Here is a 14,307-nt window from a genome sequence, read left to right on the forward strand (position 1 = left end):
TATACTTCAGGAGCTACATTTTTACTCAATCTCTAAAGAATCGTTGCTTGTTTCAGATTTTTTTCAACTATGGTTATGCAGTGAGCTACATTTTTATTTATTGATTTTTTTTTTATTATTATGGTGACTTTTATACCTAACGGTTTTTGTTAAAAAAAATATTTGCTCATTTTACAATGAGCAACGAACTATTTGCTCATTTTATAAACGAGTAAGGAAATATTTGATCATTTGACAAATGAGCAACTAAGTTTTTGCTAATTTTTTAAATTAGCAACTAAGTTTTTGCTCATTTGTTAAATTAGCAATTAATTAAGTCGGCAAATGAGCAACTAGCTATTTGTTCATTTGCTAAATGAGCAAAAAATTGATTGCTCCTTTCCCAAATGATCAAAAAATTGTTTGCTCATTTCCCAAATGATCAAATAAATGTTTGCTATTTTTCAAATGAGTAACTAACTATTTGCTTATTTGACAAATGAGCAAACTAATGGTTGCACAGAAATGCTTGTTGAGTTTAATGAATGAATAAAGAAATGTTTGCTCATTTGACAAATGAGCAAATAAAGTTTTTGCTCATTTGTTAAATTAACAACTAAATATTTGCTCATTTGACAAATGAGCAACTTACTATTTGCTCATTTGCTAAATGAGCAAATAATTGATTGCTCATTTTCCAAATGATCAAAGAAATTTTTGCTTATTCTGCAAATGAGTAACTACTTTAGTACGAATTTGATTTTTTTTTTTAATTAATTTTGTTTATAGATATAACCTATGTAGGAATTAAACCTACATCCCCTATGCATTTGCATAGTGCTCTACCAATTGAGCTAATAGGTTTTTTCATATGCTTTAAATCATTTTTCTATACTATAAATTTTTAATCAGCTCATTTGATGAATCTAACAAAGAATTGTTTGCTCAATTGATAAAATGAACAAAGAATTGTTGCTTATTTGATAAATGAGCAAAGATTTGTTTGCTCATTTGATAGATGAGCAAAGAATTGTATGCTCATTTTTGCTCATTTGACAAAAAGAACAAAGAATTGTTGCTCAAATGAGCAAAAAATTGTTTGCTCTTTTGATAAATGAAAAAAAAAAACTGTTTGCTCGTTTGATAAATGAACAAAGAATTGATTGCTCATTTGACAAACTAAACAAACAATTGTTGCTCATTTGATAAATGAATAAAGAATTATTTTTTCATTGGATAAATGAGGAAAGAATTATTTGCTCATTTACTAAACGAGGAAAGAATTATTTGCTCATTTGATAAATGAGCAAAGAATTGTTTGCTCATATGATAAATAAGCAAAGAATTGTTTGCTCATATGATAAATGAGCAAAGAACTGTTTGGCTCATTTGATATATGACCTAGGAATTTTTGCTCATTTTATTTTTGTTTGCTCATTTTATTTTTACTATATTACTTTTCATATTTAGTTTTCTTATTTTGATTATGTTTGCTCACCTTTACATATATTCTATTGAATTTATCAAATTTATAACATTAAGGTTGAATGACATGCCCAAAAAAAAAAAACAAATTAAGAATATATAATAGATAATTTCACAAAAATTAGCTTTAATTAACGTAAAAGTAACATGCAATAGAAAATTTATAATGAAAATCCTAAATTGAGAACACTCAACTCAAAAAATCTAGCAAAAATCATAATTTCAAACTCAAATAACCAAAATAAGAGCATTCAAATTTGAAATTTTCTAGAACACCAAAATTTGATAATTAGAACATCAAATTCAAAACTTTTGATGAAAATACTTAATTAAGATAATTTAATTCGAAAACTATAATGAAAAACCAAAATTCAGGGCATGATATTTGAAAATTACTTACCAAATTATGTATATGTGAACAAGAGGAAAGTGAAATTATCGATCCTTGAAGCTCCAAGCCATTAATGTTCCACCTTTAACTTTGGAGAGAGAGAGAGAAATAAGCTGGGTAATTTTTTCTGGAGAGAGAAAAAAATTATGTGTGATGTTGGGTTTGGGTGGGTTTTGTTATGTTGCAAATTACATTTTTGCGATTATTATGTGAACAATCTCAGAAGTTGGATCTTGTTATCTAATAGTTGTGATTGGTTCCCATATACAATAGTGTTTTCAAATAAAGGGTGGTTCTCACCGGATCTCAACCCTATATATATATATATATATATATATATATATATATATATATATATATATATACATATATATATATATATTTCTTAAAATGAGAAGGATTTAATGTGCACAAATTTTGCACTAAATAAAAAAAATTGACCGAAATTAAATGTGCATATTTTTTGGGCATAATGTGCATAAATTATCATTTTTCCAGAAACTTGAAAAAAAAGTAGCAGGTCAAAAATAAATTATGCACATTTAGTATAAAATTTATGCACATTTAATTTAAATTATATACACATTTAACCCTTCTCATTTTTCTAATTTTAAGAAACTTCTCAGTGGATACCAACTTTATATATATTTAAGGTCAAATGAGAAGTTTCTTAAAATGAGAAGGATGAGAAGGATTTAATGTGCACAAATTTTACACTAAATGTGCATATATTTTGAATAAAATGTGCAAAAAAATTTGACCGAAATTAAATTTGCATATTATTTTTGTATAATGTGCATAAATTATCGTTTCCCCATAAATTCAAAAAAAGTAGCAGGTCAAAAATAAATTATGCAAATTTAGTACTCGTATAAAATTTATGCACATTTAGTTCAAAATATATACACATTTAACAATTCTCATTTTCTTCATTTTAAGAAACTTCTCATTGGATCTCAACCTTATATATCCTAACAATATGTCATTATCAAAATATGAGAAAGGTAAGATTAAAAAGAGGAAGGAATTTGAATTTTAAACTAAAATAACATTTCTAGGGACTAGTAGTTTTCTCATTTCTCACTCTAGCAAAACCCTATATATATACATATATATATAAATATACACACACACACACGATCAAACCCCATGCAATAATGCATGGTTGATAAATAATTATAACGACAATAAATTTACCAAAAAAAATATGGTACAACATATTATGAATCGACTTAAGAATAAAAGTTATGATATATATTTTTTAAAAATAAAATATTTGAATGAAATTAATTATACATGTAACAACTACAATGAGCAAGTTGACAATTTAGCAAGTTTATTTAAAATTTTGTACAAAATAAAAGTTACTACCTCTTTTTTTTTTTACACGTTTTGACTTTAGCACTATTCACACACTCTCCTTTGACCGTATTTTGTACTTTATACGTAATACAAAATATAGTAATGTGGGATCTTGTTAGATTCTTCATGATATATTTTCAAAATATCAAATTTTCATAAGTTTTGCTTATCAATCGGTAACTAAAGATATGAATGGTTGAAATTGTACATTAGCAAACGTGACTAAAGAAACGTATCAACTAAAAAGAATCGGAGGAAGTATAATTTAACTTCGATTTTAATATTTTATGTAACAATGTTTTTATAAAGCAAGTAATTTTAGAGGGAAAATATTTATTAATATGTTGGCAAGTATCTTGTTTAGTTTCACCTTTAGTATTATGTATGTAATAGATTTCATAATATTTTTAATATAGTATGTAGGAAGTAACATATATACATGAAAGATATTTTATTACAGATATCAAAAATATGTGTGAATCTAAATTATCACAACCATTGAATTTGGTGACTATAATCCCCAATACTAGTAATAAATAGTAAGTAGTTGATTTCATTTGAATTTTTTTTTTATTTTATTTAAAAAAAAAAAAGTCATGGATGGAAAAAATATCACCCTGAAGTGACATGTACAATGCATGATTGACAAATAATTTGTTATATTATCACAACTGTGAAATTATTGGAGTAAGTTTGAATATCAATATATATTTTAATTTTTATACAGAAAAAAAAAGGATTAGATATGCAATTTATTTATTTATATTTATTTTTATTTTTTTTTGAAAATTGGGGTATTATTGAAATGGCTGACGAAACTTTTATCAAAATAGAAATAAAAACCAAAAACAGAAAAATATAACAATGCCAAACGAACCCTTAATTGTTAACATCACATATATAGTTATAGATATTGATGCACTATCATAGAACTAATTGTTAATGACGTGACTTACATGAGTAGTTAACTAAGATTAGGATTATAATGTAGTCACTATACTTCTTATTAATTCAATGTGGGACAATAGAAACAATCCTATATGGACAATAGAAACATTTCATATATTTTTCCTTGAATTATAGTCATACAGTTTATTGTTGGCACGCACTACAATTCCATCAAGAGTTCAAGACCTTATGAGGTTTAAAAATTAAAACCCATTTTTTTTTTTTTTTATTTTAAACAATAAAACCCATCTCTTAAGGCAAACACTATTTTTGGTCTTTTTGCACCATGAAAATTTTATAAAATAAATTAAAATTTTCACCATTTAGCATTTTTCAAGGGAAAAATTAATTTAAATAATTCAACCTTTATCTCATTTAAATCTATTATTTCTATATTTGGATTATTCAAGAATAATCCAAGCTTTGAAATATTTATTAGGCCAACTTGACCAATTACCTGCTCTATAGGTAATTTTTTTTATTTAATAACAAAAAAAAAAAAAAAAAATCATTTCTCTCTCCTCATCCTCTACTCCCTAACGACCACCTTCATCTCTTACCAACTCCCGCCGCAACGCCACTTTCCTCCTCCTCAATCCTACCACCACCATCATCATCAACATTTTCTCTTTCCTCACCTTCTCCACCACCCCTCTGGCCCACCACCTTCTCACCATTCACAAATTGATACTCATTAAATTTCTTAAACTCCCTTCCTCACCACAACCCCCACCAACAGCATCATCTTCATCATCACCGTCGTATTCTAGAAGATGCTCCTCAAATTAGGTTTCAATCTAATCCCCCGAAACATAGACACCCCTGAAATTCAGTCCCAATTCTCACTGCCCTTCCTAACTTCAGGGGTACTAGTTTCATGGGAAAGAGGTTTTGGGTTTGTTGGTGGTTTCGGGGTTATGGGGTTGGAAATTGTTGGGATTTCGGGGTTGGTGATGGCTAAGGTTTCAAGGTTGGTGGTGGTAAGGATTTCAGGGTAAGTGGTGGCTGGGATTTTGGGATTTTACCGATTTTAGGTAGGTGCGGAGAAAAGAAAGGGGAAGCTGGGAAGGGGTTGATGTAGCCGGTTTATATGGAGGTGGAGGGGAAAAAGGCTGAGTTAATGGCAGGGGAAGGGGAATGAGAAAGAAAAAAGGAAATTAAAAAAATATTTTTTATCAATAACTATATACTAAAAGACACACCGACAATGACACGTGTCATCTCCTGGTATGTCTTTAGTTTTTTTTTATTTTTAAATTTAACTAGTATAGCACCCGTGCGATGCACAGATTACAAATCTTGATACTCATTTCACGAAAATTTCAAAATAAAATGATTTAATGAGTAATAATGAATTTACTTATAAATACTCATATTCTTTTTTTTTTTTTTTAATTCTTATCTTATATGGAAATATTTGAAAAATAATTCAACTCATTGAACTAACAATCAATACCCACATTAAGTCATATTTTTTTTCCCTTGATTCTACTTGCGCCATTGGCCACCTCATTTTTAAATGGGAGAATTTTTTTATGTGGCTAGTCATACCGTGTGGCCGGGGTTACTCTAGTTACTTAGTAAGGGGTTACTTGAGTTACTTTTGACTGATTAATCTCTTAAATAACCCCTAACCAAGTAACTCATAACTCCTGACCGAACCCCTCAAGTTAAACCCCTGACCGAGTAACTCGAGTAACTCATGACCGAGTAACCCCTAACCGAACCCCTCAAGTAACCCATGACAAGCGAGTAACCCTAACCGAAATCCTCAAGTAACCCCTATATTAAACCCTATCAGAGTAACCCGAGTAAGCCATAGCCGAGTAACCCCTCGAAAAACCCCTAACCGAGTAACCCCTTAATTAACCCATGACCGAGTAACTAACCCCTGACCGAACCCCTCAAGTAAACCCTGACCGAGTAACCCCTCGAGTAACCCCTGACCGAGTAACCTCTAAAATAACCCATGACCGAGTATTTAACTAACCCCTGATCGACCCCTCAAGAAACTTCTAACAGAACCCCTCAAGTAACCTTTGATCGAGTAATTCCTGCCACACGGAGTGTAGCGAGCCACATATAAAAATTTGCCTTTTAAATGACTATCTCCGTCCTCTAACTCAATATATTTTTTGAAAAAGTTTACCATTATAATAACAATATGATCTTATATATTGTACTTCGTATATAACAAATAATTTCGTATCTTTTTTCTCCTCTATGGCCTCTAAAAACACTTAAAGTTTAACATGAAACTTTTAAAAATAGGATTTTTTATCCCATCACTTACTACCTTAATTTTATGACATGATGAATTCACTTGATCATCACCACACTCCTATTGCACCTTCTACAACCAAAAATTTACCTGTCTAAAATTAAAAGCTTAGTACGAAATATAATTTTTGGTTTTCTAAAATTTTAATCTCAGAATGATGTTTAGGCTTGTCAATTGTTTGATTATCTGTCTTTTTATTTAAAGAGATGCATATAAGAGATGCAAAAAAATGCATATCAGTCTTACATATCACCCATGACGACATATACAAAATCTACATCATATTTTCTGTGCGGCTTGTCACATTGTGTGACCGCTTGTAAAAAACGAAGTAATTAACCCCTATGACACTAACAAACTAACCCCTATTATATTGATAGAGTAACTTCTAAGTTCGGTTCACTTCACCTTATATTTGCTTAATAAAATTATTTTTACTGAACTAAAATTATTTTTGGTGAACTGAAAATATTTATACAGAACTAAAATTAATTTTACTGAATTGAAATTATTTTTGTTGATAATTTTTTTTATTGTTTCTCTATTATATTTCTTCTTTAAAGTAATTGCTTTTTACTGAAGTGAAATTAAATATACCAAATTGAACTTATTTATACTAAACTAAAATTATTTTTACCAAATATTATATCTTTAAGAGTTTAAGGTGAAGTGAACAGAATCTTATTATACTTATTTAGTAACCCTTAAATAACAAAGTGTAACACTAACAAAGTAACAACTGTAACACTAATTGGGTAACCCCTATATCACTAACCGAGTAACCCTATGATGGTTGGCTACACATATAAAATTAGTACCAAAATCTATATTAAAAACGAAAATTATAGTTTTTCTTATAAGGTGGTACACATACACTTACATGCCTCATATTATTATTTTAAAAAACCTACATAGGAAATGCGGCGGTGTGGCCTATCCTATTAAGTCCTATCTTTTGAACAAATCTAGTGATTTCTGGCCACTTTAGATTGCATGTAAATGTGATAAATAGATCTGGATATCCATACCACATGTATGCATATAGCCATAGCATCCTAAAAATTTTGCATCATATATCTAGCACTATTAGTAAATGACGAAGATAAGACAATTTGTAATCCTTTAGATTAGGGATCAATGTCCCCTCTCAAAACTGCATCAGCAAAATTCTTATACAATTCTAATCTCAATTGTTTTCGATGTGTTCAAATATTGTTAAATCTATTAGACTCAATCATAGTGTAGACATTAGCCAAAAACTGCTCAAATAACTTTTTTAACATCAATAATATTATTGCAGCTAAAAAAAATTCTCTCATAAATCTCTGCCTTTTGTTGGAAGAACTACTTCCATTATTATCCCTTAATAGAATTTCTACCCTATAACCATCATTGTCCTCAAAAGTACAATTAGTTAACACCCTTTGACCTGGCTTTTTTTTACTAAATTGTAATATAAAGTTGACTAATATGTGTAGGATAGAAGTTTTTATTGGCAATAAAGATTATTATATAATAATAAATAGTTATCAATAGGATTTATATATTTGAAAAAAAAAAAAAAAAAAAAAAAAGGTTTTCTTAACAAATAAGTTATGTGCTTATGTCTGTTTATTAGACCAATGACTAATTTTAATTGTACCTAATAACTGTATAGTGATGTCTATATTCGAGAATATTTCAATAGTTAGTACTTTTGACTCATGTAGGCTTATAGAGACAATAATACTAATTCCGATTCTTTTTAGTTGCAACTTTGGAATATTTTATATCTCTCAAATAATACCCCAAAGTTGCAACTAAAAAAAAATCAGAGGTAGTAGGTTAAACCCCGTGCAATAGATGCACGGTTGTTAAATACTTTTAATGACAACAAAATTATAAAACAGTATACAAAATAAGTACTTCACTGCACACACCAATTATTTATGTTTGAAGTATATTTTTAAAAATAACCACAAATAATAGTTATTATAAATTATTTAATAGTTTGGAAAGTTTAATCTAGATTTTATGGAAAGCAAATGTAATAATCTAGATACAATCCTTTGTTACAGTAAATACTTTTAGTGGGAAAATTTCTAATGAGACGTTGCCAAGTGTCCCTTTAGGTTCCGCCTTTAGTAATTTGTAATAGAAGATTCGTGACAAATCTAATTAGTAAGGTATCAATCAATTACATAATACTAAAGGCGAATCTGACATGACACTTGTCATGTTCTGATTAAAAATTTTCCCGCCACTTTTTTCTTTTCCTTTTTATTTTTTCTTTTTATACAAAATCTTCATTAATATCAATTTATATAACCTATAATATTTAACCTTCAATTTGGCAATTATATTCGAAATGTATTCTATATGCATATTTTTTTATAATTTTTATAATAGGTATTTTTCTATAATAAACAAACATATAAGGTAATATATTAAATTAGAATCATCAATTACATAATACTAAAGGCGAATTTGACATGACACTTGTCGTGTTCTGATTAAAAATTTTCCCGCCACTTTTTTCTTTCCCTTTTTATTTTTTCTTTTTGTACAAAATCTTCATTAATATCAATTTATATAACCTATAATATTTAACCTTCAATTTGGCAATTATATTCGAAATGTATTCTATATGCATATTTTTTATAATTTTTATAATAGGTATTTTTCTATAATAAACAAACATATAAGGTAATATATTAAATTAGAATAATGTACTAATCCCGTACTTCGTATCATTCTACAATGTATTTTTTTCCTTAAAAGTTTTTTTTGCTCCAACCAGGATTAGACACTTTAGCTTTTACTATAAATTTTTTGATTTATTTATAGTTATAACACTACAATTCAATAACTATAAACATAAATATAAAACAAAAATTAAAAAACCTTGATTATTAATTGTCGTAAAAGTTAAGTCAATTAAATTTGTATAAAACATTTTTCCGGTTATAGTATGCTATAAAATATTGTGCCGGTCAAAACATGCCAGCAAAATAGGAAAATACGGGGTATATAATTACATTGCACGGGTTATAATTAACATAAATTTTATTCTCATATAAACAGTATAACCATTAAATTTGAGTGTTTTTTTTTAATGTTTATTAATCAATAAATTTTGATAACAATATAATATTAATTCAAGTTTTTTTTTTTGAAAAGAAATTCAAGTATTTGTTTTAATTTTTTTTATATATAAATATATTTATGTTATATTAACATTGTAATTCATAATTTGATTAAGTAAAACCGTGCATTGCACGGGACCTTAAACTAGTAGTAATACTAAATCTAAGATCATTGTCATAACTTTAAAAATGAGAGTCATAATTTTGTGTCAATTGATTTATTAAAATTTAATTATAATAGTATTTATATTTATTAAATAAATCTTAGTATATTGGGAACTAAGCTAGTTTCTTAATTTAAATAGAATGTAATCTTAAAATAATACGTATAAAAATATTTTTAAAAATTTAAGTTAATTCAAGTATAAAATATCCTACACATATAATATAAAGAACTTATAAAAGGAATTATATTAAACTGATCCAAATCAAAATATATGTTTTTTTTGTTAAAGATATAATATTTATTTCTTATGTAAAAATATGCAATAATATTTATGAAAAAGATTTTTGAAAAAAATAAACCGTAAAATTTTTTAACCAAAAATAAAAATTATAATAAACTAAAATAGGTAAATGTGTTATCTTTGGAAAAGATTATGTAGTACTCAAATTAAGTATTATAATATAATATTCCTATGTAAAAATATGCAATAATATATATATATATATATATATATATATATATATATATATATATATGAATAGGATTTTTGACAAATATACACGTAACAATTTTTAACCAAAAACAAACTAAACTAAAACAGGGACACGTGTCAGCCATGGAGCTAGTGTACCCTGTTTTAGTATAGTATCTAGATTATATTTTTTAAATAAGATATATAATTTATACACATTAGTATATTTGAGTGATAATCTACATTTTATATATAATCAAATATATCTTTTACTAATCTATAATATAAACTTGACTTAAATATAAAAGATATGGATGGAGGAGGCCAGGGTGAGATCCATGAAGAAACTTGTAAAGGTCATATCCCACAAGTATAGTCTCAAGTTGAATTTTTCAGGATAAATATTTGGTTGAATTGAGTTTGATAATATTAGTGAGGTTGACAACAGAGCACAATTAGCTTCAACATCATTAGGAATGGTGTTAGTAGCCATGGGAATAATGCGGGGAGGAAAAAAAATTAGGTAGAAGGAATAACATGCTCTAATATAGCTGTACGTGTGCTAATAAGGAAACGCAAAATATAATGTACGGAATACAAAATAACAAAATATACTCTCCTTGAATTAAGCAATCTAAAGTCAAATGATATGGACTAAATATATGCTGAAAATCCATGAATAATATTAATTGAGAAACAATATTAAGAAAGTCAAGATATTATCTCAGAGTATCTTTAATAATAGGATCTTTAACAATTATACATTTCACCAAAAAAAAAAAAAAAAGAACCTAAAATTGGGACACGTTGCAGCCATGGAGCTAGTGTACCCTGTTTTAGTATAGTATATATAGATAGATTATAGTATAAAATCTTATAAAAAAATAATTTCGTATATAAGTTAATAACAAAGATATTACTATGAATATAAAAGATTTGATATACCTTTCCACACAAACATTTATGATTATAGAAGAAAATATTATCATAAATTGGGACATATTTTAATTTACTTCAAGGGAATATTCATATTTTTTCCGTAATAAAAATAGTTGTTCATCTATTGATTAGAATTCACATCAAAGTAGTGTGTACATTTATTAAATTTTTTTAGATTTTTGTAAAATAACCAATTATATTTAAAAGTTGATATTATTTTTTAAAAATATAATTACCGTGCGTGGCACGGGACCTAAACTAGTTTTTTTTAAATGTAAACTATATTAGATGAATCAAATTGTGGCACTTGGCAAGGTGGCCTGATATTGTAGGTTGATAATCGATTTGGCTTAATAAAATTGAAGACCTCTAAAGCTTGGATTATTCCAGATTAATCCAAAGGTTGAATTAATAAATTTAAATAGGGTAAAGGTTGGAATAATAGATTTAAATAGGGTAAAGGTTAGATTATTTAAATCAATTTTTTCTTTTTTCAATTAATATGCCTTGTCTATTTTTGGGACTAAGGGGGTAGGGAAAAAATAATAGTCACTTATTTTCAAATTAAGAGAATTGGCCACAAACCCAACAATAAGGATGACAAATTTAATCACATAATACATACAAACCTAAAGGAGGATCCAATCCAAAATGAATTGGATTTACAATGGAATGATGTATCTTGTGCGAGTTAATGAACTCATACGCTTTTGATATTATTTGTTCAATTTTAGAGTTTTTTTAGGTTCATATAATTATTTTTAATAAATCAAGGTTGTCATTCATAGGTAAATAAAACACCCCTAGTTTTTAAAAAATGAAAGACTCGAGTAACAACACATTATCAAGTTCAAGGTAAGACTACTAAATAATGCTAAATTAGCTTTAGCTAATGAGGATAATTTAATCAAAAGCTTATGGTTAAGTTGGTCTTCTAACATGGTATTAGAGGCAATGTAACTAAAAACTCGTGACTTTGTAACCCATTCACCTCTCTTTTAAGTATAATTTATTCCGTGCTGGCTACAAAATAACCCAAGCCGTATCCACATCACAAGTCCAACAGGCTAGACCTCATGTACGTGATGGGGTGGCGTCTTAAAGTGCGTACATAAATCAATCCAATTTTTGATTAAGTTGGTCGTTTACCGAAAAGGTTACCATGTTCATGTTTCTCAAGGAATCAAGTAGTTATGCAAGTTTAAGTTTCTAACTCAATTCTTCTATTATTCTGTCCAAATGACAGGCATCTTTTTGAAAGAATCTCTAGGTTATTATCTTTATTTTCAGTGTAATTGAGCTTTCTTTTGTTTCCTAGTGCATATATATATGGCTTTGTGCGTGCACATTTAATTTGTTGGTAATGAGAAATTACTGATTATACCCTGTACTAGATTTTTCTCTATCTTTTCAATCGGTATTGTTATGTTTTCCCTTCACATCATGCATTTATATCCTTTTAGTTTTTATAGTATTAGAGCCACTAATGCAATATCGGGCTAAATATTTGCAAAAAATGAAAGCATTTCTTGTTTGTCTGATCATATTTTTACAATTGTTCATTTCCGCTTAGTCTCTGGTCTTTCTTCTCAATATATCTTTTCTATTCTTCTTTTTCTTCTTCTTCTAATATGAATTTCTTGTTCACTCTGATATGTAAGGACGCATCTAGGAATTTAATATAGAGTGGGCTGGTTCTCTAAAGCTTATTCATAGACAAACTCAGCTTTAGATTACAACAAAGCATAAGAAGGAAAGATTATAAGAAGTACAAATTAGTGTTAGAATTTAGGTGAGTTGAAGTAGTGGTGGGTTGAAATTATAAGTATTATTGCATGGGAAAACTCTTACATTTGCATGGCAAATTGCTAGTATTTATAGTAGTGTGTATGTCGGTTCATTGCTCCCACCGACATACTACTACATAGCTTTCTTTTCTACTTCACTCTAGAACTTTCTAGGTGATAACTATCTAGTTATTTCTACTTGGCTAGATATTTTATCCTAGATATTTTCTTAAGCCTTTTCTAGAACATTAGCTTAATAAATCTACTAGATATTTCAAGATTTTTCTAGATTAGCTTATTATTTTTAACAATTAGATATTTATACCTTTTAACCAACAAAAAAAGGAGAATTAAAGAATGATTCATAGAAGAGGGATGCCCTCTTCCTCTTCCTGCCCCTTCTGTCAAACAGTAGAAGAGTCAATCCTCCATATCTTGAGACAGTGTCCCACGCACAATAGTTAAAGTCTGGTAGTCCTTAGCCCACTCTCCTTGGGATGCAAATATCTAGCTTTAAGACTAGATCTCAATCAATCTCTCTCAACCTACCACCTAGCTTGTTGTGTTTGCTTTGTCTTGTTGGAATATCTGGAAAAGAAGAAATTCATGGGTGTTCAATCAAAAAAATACATCCCTCCCTTATGTCATTAAAGTAATTAACTGGTTCTCTATTGAGCTCTTCTAAGCTCAACCCTTTGCTTTACCTAAGGATCCTCTACACATACTTTCTCTGCTCTTCCAAAATTCTCACTTCATGGTTAGAGTAGATGAAGCTTTCAATCCTAAGCTAGTTCCCAAACTGTGGGAGTAGCTGCTATCTGCTACACTTCTTCTCATCAGGAGTGCGTGGAAAGGAGGTTTTATTATGTAAACAACAATGGAGGATGCTAACTCTATTGAATTCCTGGAAATGTTAGTAGCTTTAGCTTGGATTAAACAAAAGCAATGGGATGATGTTATTGTGATCACTGATTCAAGAACAGTTGTTACTAGATTTGTTGAAAAGCAAAAGATCAACAATAAATATTTGAAATAACCAAGAAAACCAAGAAAAGAGGGGAAAATCAACTAATAACGATTTCAAATTAACAAAACAAGATAAATATGTCTCCACAATGACCAAGATCTATGAAATAAAGGTTTTTAATCAAAGCTAACACATAGTAAAGCTAGGATTATGATGTAACCACAAATATTACAAAGTAGCAATCACAAAGAAAGCAAATAATCACAAAAATTATGGGTAGGAGAAAAAGTCTCATTGATTTAAAAATTAAGCAAGAGTTGATCCCAAAAGAAACCTTAGCCCTATTTAAAGGCTTTACAAATAAACCCTAAATTTCTTACATTACACCCCTTGGATTACACATGA

The sequence above is a fragment of the Chenopodium album genome, chromosome 14 (assembly GCF_948465745.1).
Source record: "Chenopodium album chromosome 14, dcCheAlbu1.1, whole genome shotgun sequence".
Lineage (NCBI taxonomy): Eukaryota > Viridiplantae > Streptophyta > Magnoliopsida > Caryophyllales > Amaranthaceae > Chenopodium > Chenopodium album.